Here is a 22,479-nt window from a genome sequence, read left to right as displayed (position 1 = left end):
AGGGCAATGGCTTTAAGCTCCATGCACCTTATCTCATGGAACCTGCACAACCACCCAGTCTCTGGGGCAGGTGCTGTTCCTGTTCCCACTTCCAAACAGAGACACTCAGGCCTAGCAGAGGTCAAGGTCAACAGGTAGCTAAGCTAAGATTTGATCCAGGACCTTTTTTTCACCCAAAGCTCTCATCTCACGCAGAACCACTGCACCACGCTGGCGGCCATCCTTGGAGGAATGCGATTTTCAGTCTTTCATTTTTTCAGAGGCTCTCTTTTTTTTTTTTTTTTTTTTTTTTTTTTTTTTTTTTTTTTTTTTTTTTTTTTTTTTTTATTTTTGACAGGCAGAGTGGACAGTGAGAGAGAGAGACAGAGAGAAAGGTCTTCCTTTGCCGTTGGTTCACCCTCCAATGGCCGCCGCGGCCGGCGCGCTGCGGCCGGCGCACCGCGCTGATCCGATGGCAGGAGCCAGGAGCCAGGTGCTTTTCCTGGTCTCCCATGGGGTGCAGGGCCCAAGCACCTGGGCCATCCTCCACTGCACTCCCTGGCCACAGCAGAGGGCTGGCCTGGAAGAAGGGCAACCGGGACAGAATCCGGCGCCCCGACCGGGACTAGAACCCGGTGTGCCGGCGCCGCTAGGCGGAGGATTAGCCTAGTGAGCCGCGGCGCCGGCCTCAGAGGCTCTCTTGACTGCTCTCTTGACTCACCCACTTCACAAATTACATCAAACAAAAAGACTCAGAACGTTCGCAGACCCTCTCATTCTCTGGAAATGCCACCACCGCTTAGCCGGTGGAAGGGGACAGCACCATCGCCGGGATCACGCAGCTACAAATTTCCCTGCGAACGCTGACACCACCTCTCTTTGGTGGTTCTTCTAGCCACAAACTGACATGCTGTCACTGACTGTGGTGGCAGCAGACTCGGCAGCCGGGGGAAGGGGAGTTTTTTCTTGGTTAGCTGTCCCCCACCGTCTGTCTGCAGAGGAGACTATGGGGCAGGCATACGCTCATCCTTGACGCCAGCCGCACCTCACCACCGTGCGTGCAAAGAGACGCATTTTCCAATCTCTCAGAAAACCCTCCTAAGAGACCCTTCCCTTTCTAACGATGAGCCAAGAAGATAGATGCTACAAGATGGCATTTCAAACAGGGCAATTCCTTTTTAGAGAAGACTCAAGGCCTCTGCCCCTTCCTTTATCCTGCCATGGGCACAATTTGTTTATGTATGAGCTGTGCCTTTCTTCCTTCAGAAGGGGAAAATGCTGATAAACTGTCACATGTAGACAAACGGTGCAAAATCCTGCCTGCTTTTTGCTGTTTCAACAGAGGCACCTCTCTTTCCCATTTTCCCACTTACCAGACACGCGCAAAGATGTGGGCAAACCGGTCATCAGAATGAACAGAGTGATTCTGCTAGCGCCACATATTCTGATTTGTATGAATTGTATTTTTAGCCACGCACAAAGGGCAATAAATGGAAAATCTTATTCTAACCACTGCTTTTTCTGGGCCACCCACACTGCTCCACCTACTGCACAACTTCATAAATGTGAAAAACCCAGGGTTCGAACTAACAAGGGATGCAAAGTGGCTCAAATGTGTGACATTTTTTCCAGTTAGTGTCTGTACTTTCATGCTGCTTCTGCATCAGGACTTTCAGGGAAAACAAGGCTGACTTATCGCTGGGCATATTCAGAGACGCTTAGCTGCCATGGTCCCCGGTGCACCCCCCAGCCTGCTGGGGACACCTCGCCTGCTGGCCCTCAGCAAAGGACGGCACTCAAATCTCTGCACAGTCAGCAAGACGGATCGCTGTAATATTTTGTTTTGAAACAATGACGGTATTTCAAGATTCCTTCAAAGGAACAAAGGTGGAATCACAGGCATAAACATTTCTAAAGCAGAGCAGACTGTCAGGGATGGTTTTGCCAAAAGGAAGCCAATCGCCCTTGACTTAGGTCTGTTAGTTTTCAGAGCAAGCAGCTCACCCAGACACAGGATCGCCTGCCGCCCATTCCCTCCTGAGCTTTCTGCCCTGTCCGTCTGCCCTGACGGCACTTCACCACCCCACAGCCTGAAGCTCACGAAGCACCTGCTCACGCCTGGACACCACCACAGAGAGAAGCCACTCCACTCCTGCTTACAGACAACCACGCTGACAGCAAATAAGGAAACAAAACCGATGGCAAGGATGTCATCATCTGCCAAGGAGCACAGCCAGGACAGAGATCAGAGATCAGATCGCAATCTTGTCGGATTTTTAAGCAGAAGTCATTAAAGTCTCCGGGTGCGCATTCAAAGGCTCGTCCCTCGGAGTCCTCCGCAAACCACCACAACACGCAAGCACCTGGCCATCACAACCTCCAAGTCCAGCTCAACAAAGAACTGAAGCCACAAAAAGCCAACTTTGAGGAAGGCATCTTTACCTGTGGACTTGCTCATTATCCAGAAACTAGAGGGAAGGTTCTCTTATCCTCGGGTAGTTGACACGCACCCTGCAGAGCCAGCACCTTCCTCTGAGATGCACGGGGCCCGAGCAGCACCGATGCGATGTCTCTCAAAACCTTTTTGAAGTTACAGTCCACTACCGCCCGAACTTCTGACTCGTGTTGTAAAAACACGGGCAATTAAGTATTACAAAAAAGTGGGTCATACACCACTGAGAAACCACCACACCGCCCCCAAATCACACTCCAAATGACTGTGCTGTGACAAGGTGGGAGGGGTCTGAACACAGCGAAAGCAAAACTTTTTATGTGGTGAGGAGCATTTTAGTTTTCACTGGCTTAGGTTAGAGAAAGTTAATCTCAATGTCACTACAAAGCCGACTAACTTGTGGCGTGTTCTTGAAATTATATGACAAATGCCGGCTGTTAATGTAAGGGGAAATTCAGATATACAAAGTCATGAACAGTCCGAGGGCCAGTCTCGGGCTACGCGACGTGCCCGTGAGCGCTATGACTCACTGCAGTAAGGTGGTCAAACTGAAAGTAAAGACAAAGAACCCCATTCTCATTATCCACATGAGCATCTTCTCCGCCAGGGGCCGATCAAAGTACTGTACACCACTTCCCCACACCTGTACCCAACCGGGGCACTACACACGGCTGGGGACACTCAGCGAAGACAGCGCCCTTCCCCTGTTGGAGGAAGAAGCTGAAACATGGGGACCCGGGCCGGGCACGCTCAGCCACCTGTCAGCGAGGAGCCACAGACACAGTCGCTCCAGTCAATACTTCCTGGGTCCCCATTCCAACTAAGGACACAAGGGAGCTGAAGGAATGCAGTCTCTGCTTTCAAGGAAACTAGAGCCTGGTACAGGGGATGACAAGACCCAGGTATAACTAACGCCAAATCCAGACGATGTAAGAAAAACACATAGAATTGCTTCTAGAAGTTGCTGACAAATACTGCCTACCTCACTGACTTAAGAGTTTGTACAGGTGACACTTGTATGACACTTCTCAGATGATCCCTTTAATGATCCCTTAGCTTCTATATATTTTTTTTTAAAGATTGATTTAGTTTATTTGAAAGAGATACAGAAAGAGAGAAGGAGAGTCAAAGAGAGAGAGAAAGAGAGAGAGATCTTCCATCCGCTGGTTCACTCTGCAGTTGGTAGTGATGGCCGGAACTGTGCAGATCCAAAGCCAGGAGCCAGGAGCTTCTTCTGGGTCTCCCATGTGGGTGCAGGGACCTAAGGACTTGAACCATCTTCTACTGCTTTCCCAGGCCTTAGCAGAGATCTGCATAGGAAGTGAAGCAGCCGGGACTCTAACCAGTGCCCCTATGGGATGCTGGCATTGCAGGCAGTGGCTTTACCTGCTACGCCACAGTGCCAGCCCCTGTATGGGTTTTCTTTTGGAGCTCAAAGGCTTCCTAATCATGGCTGAGTGGTGGGATTCACCCCAGGCTGAAGGCCGAGTGCTTTCTCAAGGGAGGACGGAGATTTCAGCCAACTCAAGTGGTTACCGGACCACCCCAGAGGAATCTGAAGAGATGCTTCTCTGAGTGGGGATACGGAAGGCAAAGCTGAAGGAGAACTCTGGTTTACGGCACAGGAAGGTGTATCTTTGAATGGGACTTTGTTCCCAACAACTGTAAACCCAGAGATGTACTGGAGTCCCTCTGTTTGGGTTGTGGATGAGGGGATGGGGCCATCTGGCTACATTAACTTTTCCCATTTCTGCCAAACCGCCTTACAGTACACTGACTGCTGACTGTTAATGACTAGAACACGATCACTTGACCTAACACCAAAACCCTGGTGCACACCATTGAATCTTTCTTTCCTGATTCTGGAGGCCCACTCAGACTCTGCAGGGCTACGCAGATCATTTTTCTTGACAGAATATAGAAGTAAAAATACTGATGGAAATTTCCATCTGCCAGAGATGCGGGTGTGTTCATGCAGCTATCTGCCCTTCGTAGGACACTGGAGAGGTCACTGTCCTATGAAAGAATTCATTCCCAGTGCTATCAACGTGAGAGATTTATCAGTCCAGAACAGCGCCTGTAGATCTGGAAATAGTGGGTTAGCTGAAAAAAACTCTGGAAAAACATACAAAAGTATGAGTTGCCAGGTAGGCTGTGTATCTGCGTAGCTAGATCACAGGTAACTTATGTTCTTCTTTCTTCATTTCTATTATGATACTAATTATATAGAATAAATATACATTAATTCGATAATAAGGAAACATAGCTGCTCCTGTTTTGATAAAAGGTGACAATGACCTGGTGACAAATAAGGCATGGGATATAGGCAACAAATCTGCTGGAAGTAACAGATCATAGCCTCCAGCCAAGCACTACAAGGACTAACAATCCTGTCCTTCTCCAAAGCTTTGCAAATACCGTGCTAGGGCAGAAGAGCAGAGATCCTCCTCTTCCTCATGACATATGCTTTGTGCACCTTGCAGCTGGAAAAAGCTGCTGATGCCAGGCCCTGAGAAATTCAAAGGGGTGCCCTTGGCAACAGATGCTACGGTTCCCTGAGTTAAATTAGGGCCCAGGGAGAACTTCACTGGTGCATCCAAAAAGTCATTTCTACAAAGATTAACAGATTGGAAACTATTAGAATAAATGGATAAACTGAGCCGGCGCCGCGGCTCACTAGGCTAATCCTCCTCCTAGCGGCGCCGGCACACCGGGTTCTAGTCCCGGTCGGGGCGCCGGATTCTGTCCCGGTTGTCCCTCTTCCAGGCCAGCCCTCTGCTTTGGTCAGGGAGTGCAGTGGAGGATGGCCCAGGTGCTTGGGCCCTGTACCCCATGGGAGACCAGGAAAAGCACCTGGCTCCTGGCTCCTGCCATCGGATCAGCGCGGTGCGCCGGCCGCAGCGCGCTGGCCGCGGCGGCCATTGGAGGGTGAACCAACGGCAAAGGAAGACCTTTCTCTCTGTCTTTCTCTCTTACTGTCCACTCTGCCTGTCAAAAAAAAAAAAAAAAAAAAGAATAAATGGATAAACTTCTGTAACAACTGCTATCACTTTTGGTAGTCGATGGTATAACACAATATAGCTTAGTTTATCTGGAGACTCAGAGGGGATACTGTTTGAAATTTTTGATTTATATATTAATGTATATTATCACGCTGGTAATATTGTAGCTTACTGTACCACTGGTGACTACCCAGAGAATTAAAATTAATTTTTATGATGCCTGGAGTAGAATATAAATGTGAAACTGAATCCATTACAAGGAATCATATTGTACGTTCTTAAAAAAACAAACCAAAAAAACCCAAAACCAGAATTGGCTTCAAAACTCTGCCAATGGTTCTCCAATGACTATAACAGGAGCTAAATACTGAGGTTCATAAAATTATTGATTCAGTCTTCTTAAAATCAGTAATTTCAAAACTGTTAGAGTGCTTCAACACATAAACAGAATATGTCACATTTAAACGCCGGCACTGGAAAGGTGCTAAAAACCAAACCTGCAGTTTCTCAAGAAGATTAAAAAGGAATGGTTTGGTTTTCTATCCCCGACCAACATTTTTAGATTACTGGTAAGGCACAAAAATAGGCACAATAAAACATCAGTTAATTAGACTCTTTGAGCTCAAGAAGATTTTTGTTTGTTTGTTTCAGTCTTCTGGTAGCTAGATGTTTTTGTTGACAGTCTTCCCAAAGCAATGTCTTTCCCTAATTTGAAAATATTCAGCCATTCTCTATGATTCAGCAGGCCAGTGACATCAGCTACAAATATCCTCCAGGGCGTATTTCCCCTCTTTACTAAAAACCAAAGCTATCTTGTTTTCTGAACCTTTATCTCTGAAAAGGGGAAGTGGGGTGTGTGTGGTAGGGTGGGGTGTGTGGGAGGGGATGGGCTAGGGGTGAGGAAGGATGCTTAGCTAACTTAGGGTTCTCGTTAGTTAGGCTCCAGATAGTTAAGCCCTCAGTAAACATGAATTCAGTGCCTGAAACCAGGCAATCTGATTCCTAGGAAACACAGCCCCCAGGGGTCTGTCTGTGTGGGTTTTCTCCACCTTACGTCACTCGATGTGGATGATGGTCTTCTCGGGGGAAAGATGACATCCTCTGAACTCACATTTTGCTTAGAGTCTACATCCACGCCATTTCACTCTAGGCTGGGTTCTGGAAGGTCCATGTGGATGGCAAAGCTACAAACTAAGCCTTGTACTTTCTTCTCTCTTTGTATTTGCTGGCCTGGATTGCTTTTCCCTCTCAATCTTTGATCCCTTCCCCCACCTCTACCTTTTTTAATCTTAGAAGAACCCCATAGCAACTGACTCAGAAATTTTTTGCCCTGGTCTCCACTTGCTACGTGAAAATAGTAGATTTTCTTTCTAAGCAGGTTTGCAAATCCTGGTGTGAGAATGAGGGGACTGATTTATATATATGTTGTACTTCAACTGGTGACTCAGTTTTACCTCTTTTTTTGGTTTTGTTTATCCTTTTTTCTTAGAGCCAAACACATAACTATATAATTGTGTATCTCTCTCTCTCTCTCTCACACACACACACACACGCACACACGCACACACACAGTTGATATCTTGGGAGAAGCATTTGGTACAGTGGTTAATCTGCTGCTTGGGACATTTGCATTCCATACTGAACTGCTGAGATCTACATGTAGTGTCTCACTCTTGGTTTCAGCCTGGCCCAGTACTGGCTTCCGTGGGCATGTGGGCTGGGGGTGAATCAGCAGATGGGAAATCTATGTATCTTTCCAACTTTCACATCAAATCAATCAGTCTGTCAACCTTGATATCTTAAGGAGAAAGCCAGATAATTCAGAAGGGTGGTTCCTGGGCTTTTTCAAGCTATGCATCTTTCTATAGTGCTCTTCAAGAATTCCAAGGTCTCCTGGTCAGCCCCTGAGGTGGGGCCTGAAGGTAATGAAGGAGACCTTGAGAAAACTCGGCTAGTAGGCACCATGAGATCTGCTGATTGCTCTCCTAGGCCCACTTTCTAGAAACGCAGAATAAAAAGCAGGGCCAATGAGCTAACCTAGTGGGTTCCATGCTGCATGGTCCTCATAGGACTACAGGTCACCCACTACCCTGCCCTGTGATTCACAGGCAACCTTCAGCTACTATGAACGATGTGGCTACAAACACCAGTGGACAGTTATCTACCTGTGCAAATCCCTACTTTGATTTCTTCAGGGTATTCACCCAGAAGTAGAAGTGCTGGATGGATCCTAGGGTAATTCTGTTCCTTTTTTTTTTTTTTTTTTTTGGAATCTCCATACTATCTGGACATCAGTTATTTTTAAATTAACAAACTTTAAAGAGCAGTTGTAGGCTCACAGCAAAACGCAGCAGAAAGCACGGCGGCTTCTCCCCTCCCCCGCTCCCGCCCAGGTTTTCAGGTGGATGCGCACTGGGTCAGAGGGGTCTGTTGTAGGCTTTGGGAGCCACCTGAAGAGGCACAGCAGTCTCTTCCTCCCCTGCCCTACAGACAGGAAACTGACTGACCGCCCGCAAAGTCAGCCTAGGGGAACCCTGCGGTGTAGCTGTGAGGATTCGCAGAATGGCAGAGCAGGACACAGCCAAGCCCCGCGCCTTTCACTCACTGCTGAAGATGAGTCAGACGCTGAGACCCTTCTCTTCCCAAAACGCCCTGCAGAAAATCTCAGCAGAGCCAGGCAGCAATGCTGCCCTCCGGGAGGGCGCGGCATTAGCCAGCATCACTCACAGCCCTGCCGGCCGCCAGCCTCCCCCACCCCCCGCCCCAGAAGAGAGCCCCTGGGTTAATTCCATTCTAGAACTCTTTGCATCACCCATCGCTTTGGGTCTTCTTTTTCTAATTTGTGAGTTTTATTTTAAACATAGGCATTCAAATCCATCCCAGAATTTTTGGCGTGGTTCGTGTTGAGGCAATAGACATGCCGCTTCATTACTGAGTTGCTTGGCAGTCGCTTTATTAACAGCAATTATTTTCAATTCCAGAGCGTTATAATAAAAGAACTGTAAATCCTAAGTGCTACTTTGAATGATAACATTTACCATATCCAAGTAAAATGTTATAAATCACAGTGCTTAGCCACAGATTTAAAATGCCCAGAAATTTCTCAAACATTTCCTGGACAGCATCACTCAGACTATTTTTGCACTCACATCAACTCAAGAAAACAGCAGAAAGAAATGTTGTTTAAAATTCCTACAATGAAAGCTCAGAAATACACAAATGACACATATATTCACAGGCGCATACCAAAAAGTTCACAGAAAATGGAAGTTTACTTGCCTGCAAAATGTTTCAAAGTCCATGCATTGCTTTTCTATGGCAATAGAAGATCCCTTGGTACATCCACAGGTGTATGGTCACACATAACCCAGCGTGGGCTGGTTTCACCACACTCTTCTATGTTTTGCTAATAATAGACAATGGACTACACCTGATCTCAGGAGACAGGCGATTGGCCTGTTCTAAACTTCACACAACATGCTGATCCCCAAAAAAGTCAATCCCGAGAACTTTAAAAAAAAAAAAACCCCAATCTGGTTTTGCTGACTTGGGCTGTTTATTGGAGGTGTGCATCCCTTCTCACATGTGTTTTGTCAATCAAGTCCCATTTAAGCCTATGAGGAAGGGATAATACCAGGATGACTCACCATGAAAGGGAACAATATGTTGCCCAACCTAGGGGGAAAAAGATTTTCCCCTCTGAGTGTATCTAAAAGCATGGTGGGCACACCTGCAAGAGGACCAGAGCCTTTGTTTAAGCCTAATAGCAGCGCTATTAGTCACACCAGTTGGAAACCAAGGGCAAAGAATGACTGGTCCCAGCAACTGTGAGAGAAAGCTGGCACGGAGTAGTGGCATCTCTGTGGCTGGGTGTTCAAATGGGAAGCCACCATGCAGGCCTGGGAACTCCGAGACACAGTGCACGTATTAAGTAAGGCATTCCGTATCACCAGTGAATGGTATTGGTTTTCTTCCATTATTGCTCACACCGGGGGTCAAGCAGCGATTCCCAACCTGGGGTGTCTACACCAGCTGTATCAGCATCCCTTGGGAACCTGTTGTCAGAAAAGCACATTGCTGGCCCACATCAGAGAGACAGGGTCAGAAACCCTGGATGGGAGGCCCAGCAACCTGCATTTTTATAAGCCCCCCAAGGTGAGTCTGTTGCAAGCTAAGATTTAAGAATCAAGGGAGCAGCAGTGTGCAGATTGCAACCCTTTCTCCTTTCCTCACTTCTCACTCTTGAGACACTTGGTTGAAAGAGATGAGAGCGAGCTGTTTGCACCTGGGCTATTTGTTGCCTAAGAAAATGGTCAGAATTGCTTAGTGAAGAACGAGAACCTTTGGTCAAAACTTACATATAATCCTTCCAGGTCCTGTGCTGGCTTTGAGTCTTAGGATGCAGGGGACTGGGCGAAGGGAGAGATGAGAAGGCTACAGCAATCCATTCAGACATGGACCCCAAAGCTTTGTGGGGCCACCTTCTGAGAGGTCAGTGAGTGTCCACCTGGGTAGGAGAGAAGAGTTGTCCATTAGCAGAGGAAACCTGGCCTGGGAATGCTCCCCACTGCTTCCTGTGATCTCACTACTGCCCACTCTGTTCTCTAGGACCTGGACACTAAGTCTGCTTCCTCACCAAGTCACAAAGCAGAACATCATAAAATCACCTATGGGCCCCAGTGCCTAGGCTCCACCCAGTGGGAAGTCCTATTCCCGCAGGTGCTTTGTTTAGAATTCTCCTGACTCCTAAAGCAGCTTGGAGACGGATCAGTCTCCAATCTGTTATCTCCTTCTCTGTTTCACATCATGAATGCTTTCTTTCAACAAATGGGGACATCTCGGTGTAAGACACACGTGGCTATCGTAACTAGACAAGACGCATGAAGCAAGTGATTAACTTGAGAATTCTGCCTGAAATAAGATGATTCTCTGATGCCTCAAATATGATGTTTTTAAATTACTCATTTTTTTCCTGATGATACATTAACACAGGCATATTATAGCCACATTTGGAAAACACAGAAAAGCATAAAGAAAAAAAATAATATATGGTAATCTTGACACTGACAAACCACTAATGAAATTTTGTTTTATAGGCTCATAACCACTTTATTGAAACTCCTGAGGCCAGGTATGGTTCTGAATTAAAAATTATATGGATTTCCTAGAGTTTTATGCTGTAACTACCATTTATTACATAATGTCCTATAAGGGGAGACAGCAGCACCCCATAACTGAACATATTAAATAATTAAGCACAAAAAATAGTTGTTTATTCTTATTAAGTGAGATAAAATAAAGGCTTATATTAGACCAAGCCAGGTTTTTCTATCCAAGAAGTTTCTTCCCATCCTCCCACTCAAAAAACTCTTCTGGATTTAGAAATAGGGGTCAAGAGGATTGAGATAGTGAGCTAAGCTGTCGTCTGCAAGAGTGACATCCCTTATTGGAGCACTGGTTTGAGTCCAGGTTGCTCCATTTCTAATCCAGCTCCCTGCTAATGCTCCTGGGAAAGCAGTAGACGATGGTCCAAGTACTTGGGTCCCTGCCACCAACCCAGCCCAGACAGAGCTCCAGGCTCCTGGCTGTGGCCTGGACCAACACTGGCTCTTGTGGCTATTTGGGGAGGGAAGCAGTGGTTGGAAGACTGATCTCTCTCTTTCCCTTTCTCCCTAACTTTCAAACAAACATAAATTAAAAAAAAAAAAAAACACCAGACATAAAGGATTGTGGACCAATATTCTTTGCAGATCCACAAACATATTCAGTGTTTATTTCTACTTTTTCATTTAATTATTAAATAAAATGTGTTATATGAGCATTTCCCCCAAGTTATCAAAAAGTATTAGAAAACATGCTTTTAAATATCTATGTAATATTATTACCCCACAGAAATGCATCTTGTTAATTTAACCATTTTTCTCATTTTTATTTTATTTTTAAAGGTTAACTAATGCTTATTTATTTCCTATTTTGTAAGGAACTAAATCAATGTATCTTAGAAATCGCTTCTGTTCGGTAAGCAAACTTTTAGAAGTGAAGAGAGATTCAGATATTTGATGTCACGTCATTTCCTGGTAAGACAGATTAATGTTTTCACCCCACAATGAGCACTAGGTAGGGTGTCTTCTCGCGCATCCATGCCCATGGAGGCAGAGGTAGGTCAGATAACTAAAATGACAGCCAGTGGGCAAGAGACTGATGGCTCTGCATTTTTGCTACAGCAAATAACATTTGGAGGGAGACAGCTGAGCACCAAACTGTCTGCCTTTCTGAACATTTTCTTAGGTAGGTTCCCCGAACAAGAATTCCGGAGTGAAAGAGCATCAACTTCAGGGGTTATGACTGGCATTCTAGAAAGACTGCACCATCTGCCCTCTTTCCAGCAGCAGGGTGCCTGGTGAGTCAAGTTCACCAGCTGGAACACGGGCACAGAGAGGTACACTGTGCCCCCCACATCTCACACAGTACCAGTCATGGGCGACTCCTCCCAGGTGACTGTCCTTTGGTTTTCTGTATATAGTAAGCAGCTTGCTGTTTTCCGCATGGAAGAGACATGGGATTAAGGTGGGTTCCCCACCAAATCTGGGCCAGACCCAGTCTGGAGTTGGGGGGGAGGTGTGACTTGTCCCTGGGGGTCTTCACAGGGAAGGAGTGTGGGGGAGGTCAGAAATCATTCACATAGAATCATGAGAAGAAAAACTGCAGGTTGTTTGCAGGCTGAAATGTCAGCGGCTGGAACCGGAGGCCTTGTGTTCCCCTTCCTTTTGGTTGTCTCCTGTTTCTTGGATATTTTGCTCATTCTCAGCATAGCCTCAGAGAAAAGAAAAGAGACTGAGACAAACTCCAGTCAGATGGGTGAATGCAAGGTGACCTGCACGTGTGCTCACGGCATGGTCAACCTGGTACAGGGGCCTTGCATGCTTTATCTCATCTGGTGCTGAGTGCATCGGTATCAAAAGGTGTGGCTGCACACATAAAAACATGTGTTTCCACCTTCTTATGTCTAATATGCTCAGAGGAATTTGAGCTTTGGGATCTCAAAGATCTATGTGAGCCTAGTGTCTTCAGTACCAAGATGAGGCCAAGTCTGGCTATGCATAATACACTTTGCCTTTTCACTCTTCTGTCAGCACCATCACAGCATTGATGTGATGCAGAGAAACTGGCAAAGATGGCCAAGCAAACTCCAGATGATGGCAAACCCACTGAAGGTCCCATGCTGACAGGAAGGAAGCTGTGTCTCTGGGAGCAAGAGCTAAGAGTCTGATACACGGGTCTGGCATAGTGGCGTTGTGGGTTAAAGTTGCTGCCTGCAGCACTGGCAACCCATATGAGTGCCGAGTGCCGGTTCAAGTCCCAGCTACTCCACTTCTGTTCCAGCTCCCTGCTAATGTGCCTGGAAAAGCAGCAGGAGATGGTCCAAGTGCTTGGGTCCCTGCCATTCATGTGGGAGATGCAGACGGAGTTCCAGGCTGCTGGTTCCAACCTGATCCAGGCCTGGCCATTGTGGCCATTTGGAGAGTGAACCAGTAGATGGAAGATATTTCTCTCTCTCTCTCACCCTCTCTCTATATAACTCTGCTTTCAAATAAATTAATAAAAATCAGAGTCTGATACAACACAGAAGAGATGATACAAGAAGCAAGACATGAAGACACAAAATACACTTATAAAAGCAATCATACAAACGCATAAACACATCCTTCCCCAGTGTGACTACTACAAATTAAGGCTGCCAAAGCACCGTGCATAGCTCCATGCTCCTCTTTTTTTGTGCAGTTTTGTAACTTTAATCTGCAGCTATTCTCATCCACACTGCCTGCCTGTAGATTTTTGAAAGTGGCGACAGGTACCTAGGTAACCAAACTGTAGCACTGGCGTATGAATCTGCACCCTCGTTATACTGTCTGGACACCCTCATGCAAATGCATTATGGCACATTCCTTATTCCTTTGGCCTAGACAGCCTGGTATCAATGTGCACATCTGGAGTCCTCATCTCTTTCCTGGCAAACTTCCAGATCTCTGGGTGCCTGAGGGGCACGCTTCCTGAAGACACTCTGTGGGTGTGCGTGTGCATACTGATTGCGGTCTCTCGAGTCCCCAGTTCGTGGATGACAGAACACCCCTCCTGCTCCTCACGTCCCCTCTGCACGAGCCATCCTGCAGGGTCCACACTGCAAATGAAGAGTGTGAAGGACTGACATTCCTTTCCAGTGTAGCTTCTTCTGATAATGCTTCTTTCTTTCCCCCTTAATGTGTATTTAAACTTACAGGACGACTGATGTAGACAATGCCATGATTTCCATATGGTGATAAAAGAAAATAATGAGATATTTCTTTGTTATATGGGATGAAACAACCTCACTCTTCCCCTGTAAACTGAATTTATCTAAAAATTCAATTTTTGCATGCATACATGTTATAAAATAGCTGTGGTTTGAGGGGGGGGTGGGAGCGAAAAATCTGTCAAAATTATTTTGGGAATGAGTGAAATCAATCTCTCCCAATACTCTTGTCTAAAAGGATCGCTTCTATCAAAACGATCAAAGTAGAGCAGGCACTTGGTGCAGCAGTTAAGACGCTGCTTGGGGATGCCCACACCCCGTATCAGAGCGCCCGGTTAGAGTTCTAGTTCCTCTGCTTCTAATTTCAGCTTCCTGCTGGTGTGTACCCCAGGAGGTGACAGATAATGGCTGGAATACTTGAGTCCCTGCCACTCAGCTGAGAGACTGGGTTTGAGGCTCCTGGCTTCAGCCTGGCCCAGCTCCGGTAATGGTGGCCATTTAGTGGGGGAATCAGCAAATGGCCAATTTCTGTCTGCCTCTTTCTCTGTCTTTCCAATAAGATGAAAATTAAAATTTTGACAAAAATGATGAAAAGGCCCAAGCCGTATCAAAAGGAGACCCTCTCCTTCACTGTGGCTTCTGTGTAAGTTTAGCAGCATTCTCCCTGTCAATGGTCAAAGTGCACACAATGGCTGACATGGCTTTTCTTGGCCACAGTCAGATATATGGGTAGTTGTTTGAGCACACCAGGACTATGGGGTGTGAAAAATAAAGTGGTAACAGAGGAAATGACCCCTCAAAGAGTACACTTTGTTTTTTTCCAAAGGGCCTAACTGCTCGGGTGGAAAATACAAAAAACAAACCACCACTAATAACATAAATGATTACCAGAAGCTCTTCAGATACGCAAGCTGTACAACTAGCGCTTGTAAAGCTAATTAGTAATTTGGATTCTCTCATCTCAAAAAATACTCTGAAGCAGCCCATTTCTGTTTCAATGCTGAGGCAAAGTCTGTGCAACTGGCATATTCTCAAAGTAAAAAAAAAAATGGATCATTTGAATGAAGTTATTACTCTCAATGCCACAAGCTAAAAGCTAGTAGTGCCACATGGTTATGTTATCTTGCATTTACAAAAGATTTGATAGTTTTCCAAGCCACATGAGATGCAGGCTTACCCCACAGTAGTTTTGCTTTGTTGGGCCGGTCACTCATTGCCTCTAACACAGCAGCAGGTTCTTTTGAGGATTAGAATGACAATGCATACAAGAAGTGTTTTTCTTTTTTTGTAAATTGTAAGCTAAACAGAAAAATGTTACACACCATTTCTCTTTTTACTAACAACCTTGCGAGGCATAAAGTTATCAATCCCCATTTCACAGTTAGGGAAACTGATACTAAAAGATGTGTCAATGACAACAGCAAAAAGGACCAGGTTAGATTTGAGTTTTATTTCTAAACTGGTCACAGACTAGCTGAGTGACTCTCTGGAAACTGATTTCTTGGGTAAAATGAGGAGACTGGATGAGATGGCTTCAAGGTCTTCTTGAGGTCTGTACCCAGAAGTCTGAGGCTTAGGGTGCTGGGGCAGACCCTGGGGGTGGGGGAAACATGAACTCACTCATTTTGCTGGACTGAGGAGAGGTGGGAGGAAGACCAGGGAAATGGCCAGGGCCTCTAGGGCACAGGAAGAAGGTTCTAGAAGAGCTTAAACTGGTCCCAATGTTTCACTACTTTAACAATCGGGAAAGCCAAATAGGAGTATATAGTCACACTGTTGTGTGGATGAGTCTGACAACAATGGCCACCCAGAAGGCATCCAGCTGTCCTGGCTACAGTCCCACGGTGCGGGGAGAGATGTAAAAGGGCTTTTTCTTTCTTTTTTTTTTTTTCCTTTTTCTTTTTTTGTGGGTTATGAGCACACATCAAGGTCACTCAAAAAAGATTGGGGCCACTCACTTTGGCCGGTACTAGTGTCCATCACAACTTGATGATGAAAAGTTGAGGACTGGCCCCGGGTAATATGGGTAATATGGGTAATATGGGTAATATGGGTAATATGGCAGCCTCCAGCCACATGTGGCTTCTGAGCACTTGCAACATGCCCAGTCCGATGAGGAACTGACTTTCTAATTTTAACCAATTTCAATGGCTTTAAGTTACAACAGCCACATGCAGTCCGTGGTTAGCGGACAGTGTAGCTCTGGACTGCTTCAAATACCAGCTTTGGTGGACGCACTTCAGACCTCAGAAGCCTATCGGACAACACTCAGCAAGTGGTTGCTCAACTCCTCCTGCGTGCCAGGCACCATCGAAGTGTCTCAAACCCATGGTGAAGCTCTCAGTCCTGGACGCTTCCTGCCCTGCTGGTGCTTTTCGGCTAGATTGATTTCCGAAGACCTCACAACATCTTGAAGTGGCTCACCAGACTGCTCTTAGGAAAAGGTGGGTGAGGAGATATGGTAATGCTACACTAAGCATGAAAGCACTGCTTTTTCATTTCTTCATATTTACTGTTAGAGAAGCTGCGGGAAAGTTTGAAAAGAACTATCTGAATGGTTACCATTCATTCCCTTACAAGTAAAGTAGCATATCCCAGATATGGGAAATTATCTCTAAGTAATTCCCTCTTGCATAATCTTAAATTCACTTAAAAGAAAAACTCACTGAGACCTGTTTTCTTGAAGCCCAGAAGGAGAAAATGGCATTTAATTACAGCAGCAGTCATAAAATGCACAAGGAAGTTTCCAGCTGTAAACAGTGGGCAAGGGAATGTTTATACCAGGTTTTCTAGAATGTACTTCTCGCATAAGCAAGGCTGATGGCATTCTTTATCCCTACAACCTGACTCTGAGCTGAAATTTTCTTAGCGACTTTAAAAGGAGGTGATGAGCAAAGCCCTATTTGCTTTCCCTCAGGAGACTACCGCTGGAGGTCTTTTTATCAACATCTCGCATCTAGCACCAACTGCATACTTCCTAAGTGGCTTCCTGCGTTTCCAATCTACCATACAGCGCCTCATGTTCTCTTGTCAGTTGTCTGCTGTCACCTCTTCCCACCTCCCTGGGATTTCAAGTGATGCAAAGAAGACAAACCAAAATATTCACAACTGCTTTCTGCTCTTGTTATGATCCTGAATCCAGGATGGCCTAAATGCCAAGGACAGGGACAAATCAAGCTTTGGAATACAGAGTTTCTGAGCTAATTCTCTTCTCTGTATTAGCCGGATCATGTGGAGTGAAAGATTCACCAAGCAAAACAATGGGATTCTGCTCAGCGTCCCAGTGGGATTGTACACAGATGACATCGTGAGCCAATCTGACTTTCCCACCTTTAAAAACACTACTTCTGGTCCCCCTGTCCAAAGTCACATTAGCAGGTTTTATTTTTTTTTAAAGATTTATTTTCTTTATTTGAAAGGTGGAGTTACAGAGAGTCAGAGTCAGAGACAGAGAGAGAGAAAGAGAGAGGTCTTCCATCTGCTCGTTCACTCCCCAGATGGCTGCAATGGCCAGAGCTGCGCTGATCCAAAGCCAGGAGCCAGGAGCTTCCCCCAGGTCTCTCAAGAGGGTGCAGAGGCCCAAGGACTTGGGCCATCTTCTACTGCTTTCCCAGGCCATAGCAGAGAGCTGGATCAGAAGTGGAGCAGCTGGTACTCAAACCGGTGCCCAGATGGGATGCTGGCACAGCAGGCGGCGGCTTTACCTGCTACCCACAGTGCCGGCCCCAGACTGGCAGTTTTTAGGGCTAATAAATGACCCTTCCACATCTACACAGATACCCACACCCATATGCGTGTGTGTACCCTTCATGTTCTCTCATTGGCTTGAGGACAATGACAATTTACAGTGGTCAGATAACAAAGTAAGAGCTCAAAACTTAGGTCCAAAAATACAAATGGCATTTGAAGACTGTTATCTGCGAAAACGGTCAAAACTCAAATGTCCTGCTGGGGCGCAGGCTGAAAAAACGTAAAATGAAAAATTTGGTGACAGCTTTAGTGACAAATATGGTAACTGGAATGTCCCTGGAGTCCTTAGTCATATTCAGAAACACTAAATGGAGCAAACAGCGTTTTATAGACAGAAGGGTTTTAAAAAGAAAGGGGTCCATTGATGTGAATTGTTGGGAAACTACAGATGAATTTTTGAAAAACTCTACCTTGCAAACAGAATTTAAACAGTCAATCATACGAAACAAAAGACCTGTGAATCATAGAGGCTGTGGCTTTTGTGTTTTGTTCTACTGGCATGGGAAGGTGATGCAAGGAAGCGTGCTCTTTTGCTGCCACAGAGAACGACGAGGGGAGGAAATACACCCATGTCAGGCAGGATGGAGAAAATTAATTGAGATAAAACAACTCTGAAAGTTTCCACTTTCACCTTTTAGGTTCTAGGACCAAGCTGTTCTAGTTGGAGAACCACAACTAGAAAATTCTCTTCTTTGATATTTAAGGAGTTCACAAAAACAGCAAGGAGGATGTTCAGGTTTTCGCCTCTACAGTCCAAAACTGGTACGATCAGAACTATTTGCCACAATTCGGTGAAGACAAAAAGCTGAAAATAAACTAGAGTTTAAAAGACATAACCTGAAATAATTTGGGGTGTTCTGTAGACTTTGTCTAAAAAACCAGAATATTCCCTTGAGGCGATGCATCATCATAATCACGATGATTTTCATTTATTGAGAACTATTTGTCGGGAACTGTGCTAGGAATCTTACAGGTGTTACTAGCCCATGGGTGGATGACCTAACTCTGTCCAGGCTGGTGAAGCACCTCACCCAAGGTCACACTGCAAGACTATCTGTGATCTGCATCCAAGCTTTAAAACATTTTTTTTAACTAAAAACATTTTTTTGTCATCAACTTGAAGGGCAGAGTAACACAGACCCCCCTGCCCAGAAAGAGCAAGAGAGAGAGAGAGAGAGAGAGAGAGAGAAAGAGAGAGAGAGAGAGAATTTATCTGTCATATGTGGGTTCATTCCCCTAATGCCTGGGAACAGCTGGAGTTGGGCCAGGCCAAAGCCAGGAGCCAGGAACTCCATGTTGGTCTCCCACACAGATGGCACACCCCCAGATACTTGAGTCCCTACCTGCTGCCTCCCAGGATGCATCAGCAGGAAGCTGGATAGAAGCAGATGTGCTGGGACTTGAACCAGACACACCAATATGGGATATGGGCTCCCCAAGCAGTAGCTTAAGCAGCTGCACCACAACATCCACCCCATACCCTTTTCCATACAGCACTTCTGGTCACTATGATTTGGAGAGAAGGCATCCCCCTCCTCTAAGGAAACATAACAACTTACCCCATGTACTACCAGTGAAAGGTCAAGTAAGGTGACAAAACTAAAGGTCTTAGAGAAATTTACTTGTGTAAAAACAGTCAATTAGCTTGCTCACTCTAAAATGGTTATATTTCATGAGGTGTATTAGACTTTAAAAGTTTTTTTCTATTGTATTGTAGTTACTTGGAAAAAAGAAAGTCCTATTAGGCCCACTAAAAAGGACCAAAATTCAAGGTGAATTTTAAGCCTCATATGATTTTCTAGAGAGCCTGAATGGGCATCAACTCTGCCTTCCTTGCCTGCTCCTAGGATCCACACATGGTCTGGGCTCTTGAGCGCTCTTGGCCTCCTTCTCTCTGAGAAATTTACCTCTACCATTGCATCATTTTTAGACAGAAAAATCTGCCAAGTCCTAGCCCTTTCTAGGGCAGCTGCACCTGCCTGCCAGCCTTGTCTGCCAAAATCAGATGTCCCTTGATTTCCAGGTTACAAGGACATGGGTGCCAAGTGGGTCTCCGGTGGCTCCCACAAGGCAAGGTGCCACTGGCTGACCCCGCACAAGGCTGGTGGTGTCCCCTTGCAGCAGGGGGCAAGGGACGTCCTACAACTGGGCAATATCCTTACAGAAAGGTGAGACACCTGGCATCTCAAAGGAGTGTGATGCAGCATTTCAGGAAAAGGCATTGCCACTGACCCAGCTGTTCCTATGAGCGACTTCTCCCTGCCTCGTCCTCTCACTTCTCACTGCCAACTCCACCTTCAAATTACTTTTATGTCCCATTTGTTTACTCTTTTCCTCCTCTACTGCCATTGCCATAGTTTCTCACCTGGCCCACTGGCTTCTCTGCTTTCAACTCCTCCCTGGTGTTCAAGGGCCCGAGGATCACCCCCAGGCCAGGTCATTCACTGGGAAGGACTCAGCATATGCCACACTCACCGTGGTGGTTTAGGATGTGAAAGATACAGAGCAGTATCAGCCTGGTGACTGGGGAGACACTGGAGAAACCGGGTACAAGCTTCCAAGAGTCCCTGTCCAGGCTGAGTTCCTTCAGTATCCACTTGTGATGAGAGCAATTGTCCACAAGGGAAGCTCATGAGAAACGCTCGTGTCCAGTGTTTTTAAGGAGAGCACTCTCTGCCTGGCATGGAACCAAATTCCAGAGTCCTAGGAGGGCCGTGGGTGCTTGGTATAAACCACATTTGTTTTGACCAAATGGTTTAGGCATCCTTATCAGTTAGGGGCTGATGAGAACACTCCGGAAGTGCAAGGTCCCAGATGTCAGCCAAGTGCCATCCATGCAAGCAGCTTGTCCTCAATTCAGCAGTTCCAGGCCTGCTGGGTTGACTCTTTATTATATACCTTGCTGCAAACCACAGTCCACACAGGAACCACCAAGATCTTCAAACCATATCACTTCCCTGTTTATAATCTCTCAATTTTCCCATTGTTTCTGGAATAAAACCTACCCCCTTGCTCTCTACCTGCTCTCCCACTGAGACACTTTGGTGCCCCTTCTCCTGACTCACCTGGCCTCGACACCTGCTCATCTCTCTGCATGGATTGTCTTTCTCCTTCTCTCAGCCTGGCTGGTTCCATCTCCTCCACCAGGTCTAGTTCAAACACTATCGCTGCAATTACACTCTGATCTCTCTCTGACAGCGACATATCACCCTGCTTCCTTCCATTGGGGGACAACACAAACCCACATGCTTATTTGCTGAGTCATTACCCATCTCCCCTCTGGATCTACGCTGAGACCACAGTGGCAGGGAGGGACCCAGCCTCTCCTTTGTGCACCTCTGATAGACAGCACTTGGAAGAGTGCCCGGCACAGGAGCACATAAATAAAGACTGTGTCTGCAGAGCGCAGTGACAGGTGCATAAAGAGGGAACAGACACTGACTCTGAGGACTGCCTCCCTTTCCAGGCCCTCAACACCTTAGCCCAATTTTGTCTGCCCCTAGCTGAAGCCCTGCCTGGAGACTGATGGCACATCTGCCCTGGGCCTCCTCTCTAACAGCCACCCCCAGTGCCTCAATGTAGTCCCAGAGGCCCTGCTTCCTGCGGCTTCTTCCTCGCATGACGAACTCAGTTTCTTTCTCTGGATCTGTCTCTATGTTCCCACCATCTGCCTTGTATAAAAATCAATTTGCTTCATCTTGCTGAGGTCCACACCCCCTTTGGAGGATCCAGGGCTACAGACCTAGGTCTTGCTGTCCCCCAGACCATCGGACCCTGTCAGAGCCAGCCCCGATCTTGTTGATGTCACTGCCAGGCCAGGCTCCTCCTCCGTCCCTTGACCCAACACCATCTCAACCCTCTCTCCCTCCTGCCTTCTCTTCCCACATCCAAGCTCACGGATGAGTCTTTGCAGGCTGGGGAGAAGAAAGAATGGGGAAATGGAGAAGCTGTTATGGGTTCACACAGAGAGGCGGGTTTTATGCTGTCCTGCAGGTTTTTCTACAGAGAGTTTAAACTGTGGATGAGCAGAGCCCAGCGGGCCCTGGAAGACCACACAGTTCAGCCTCCTCACGTTACTGTGACGTGAGGCTGGAAGGAAGGAGAAGGCAGCATTTGTCGAGGGCTCAACATCGGCTACCAGATGCTGGATCCAGGTTCTGTGGCCAGTGGGCAGCAGCGCTGGGACCACACAGTGCTAAAGCAAGCACTTCCCTCCTGGATGAGCTGCTGCCTGCTACTTAATCTGCATACTGTGCACAGGAAAGAGTCTGACATACAGCCTAAACCATAAAGGCAAATGGATTTTCTCTCTTTATTATTTGATACATCTTTTATTAGCCTTAAATATCCAAAACATAAAATTAACCATTTTATGATTTCTAGGTATGCAGTTCAGTGGTATTAAGTACTTTTGTTTTGTTAGGCAACCATCACCATTATCCATTAAATACATTAAAAAAAGTGTTTATCTATTTACTTTATTCAAAGACAGAGAGAGAATGAGAGAGAGAATTTCCCATCCACTGGCTCACTCCCCACAAATCTTGCAACAACTGGGACTGGGCTAAGCTGAAGTATGTAGCCTGGAACTCTATCCAGGTCTCCCACGTGGGTGGCAGGAACCCAACTACTTGAACCATCAACTGATGCCTCCAAGGTTTTGCATTAGCAGGGAGCTGGAAATGGGAGTGGAGCCGGGACTTGAAGCTAGGCTCTCTGATATGGAACATGGGTATCCCAACCCACATCTTAGCCTCTGCACCAAAAGCCTGTCCACTTTTAAGTGGGTATTTTCTATACAGTAAATCCAAAGGAAGTATCAAGAAAGCTACAACAATGACCAAAGAGAGACTGAAGGAAAAGACAGGTAGGAAGTAAAACTTCTGGGGCTGCATTTTATCTAACAAAACCTTTTATATATATTAATTCTCTGTGGCATTTCTTCTTTTTTTCTCCCATGCTAGAAACCAGAACTGTGAGAACATCAGTTACCAGGAACAAAGCTA

The 22,479-nt window shown here is 46.2% G+C and overlaps 1 protein-coding gene across 5 annotated transcripts in view; it reads right to left on the bottom strand.

The window, feature by feature from the left end:
* The window catches only part of BACH2 (BACH transcriptional regulator 2), a 388,459-nt gene that overhangs the window by 154,969 nt on the left and 211,011 nt on the right, over window positions 1-22,479 (bottom strand). Inside the window, exon 3 of one of the 5 annotated variants that reach the window (XM_070073780.2) lies at window positions 9,792-9,940. The exons of 2 other annotated variants lie outside the window; for them this stretch is intronic. The gene's annotated coding sequence lies outside the window, so the exon portion shown is untranslated. Of the gene's footprint in view, window positions 1-2,421; window positions 2,560-9,791; window positions 9,941-22,479 lie in introns of those variants that run through there. 2 more of the 5 variants (XM_089332897.1, XM_089332896.1) reach the window with 2 other exon arrangements.

This window comes from Oryctolagus cuniculus, chromosome 5, assembly GCF_051225735.1.
Source record: "Oryctolagus cuniculus isolate XC-2025 breed Fujian yellow rabbit chromosome 5, ASM5122573v1, whole genome shotgun sequence".
NCBI lineage: Eukaryota > Metazoa > Chordata > Mammalia > Lagomorpha > Leporidae > Oryctolagus > Oryctolagus cuniculus.
Note: the sequence above shows the minus strand (reverse complement) of the source record. Positions and strands in the feature narration are given on the sequence as shown.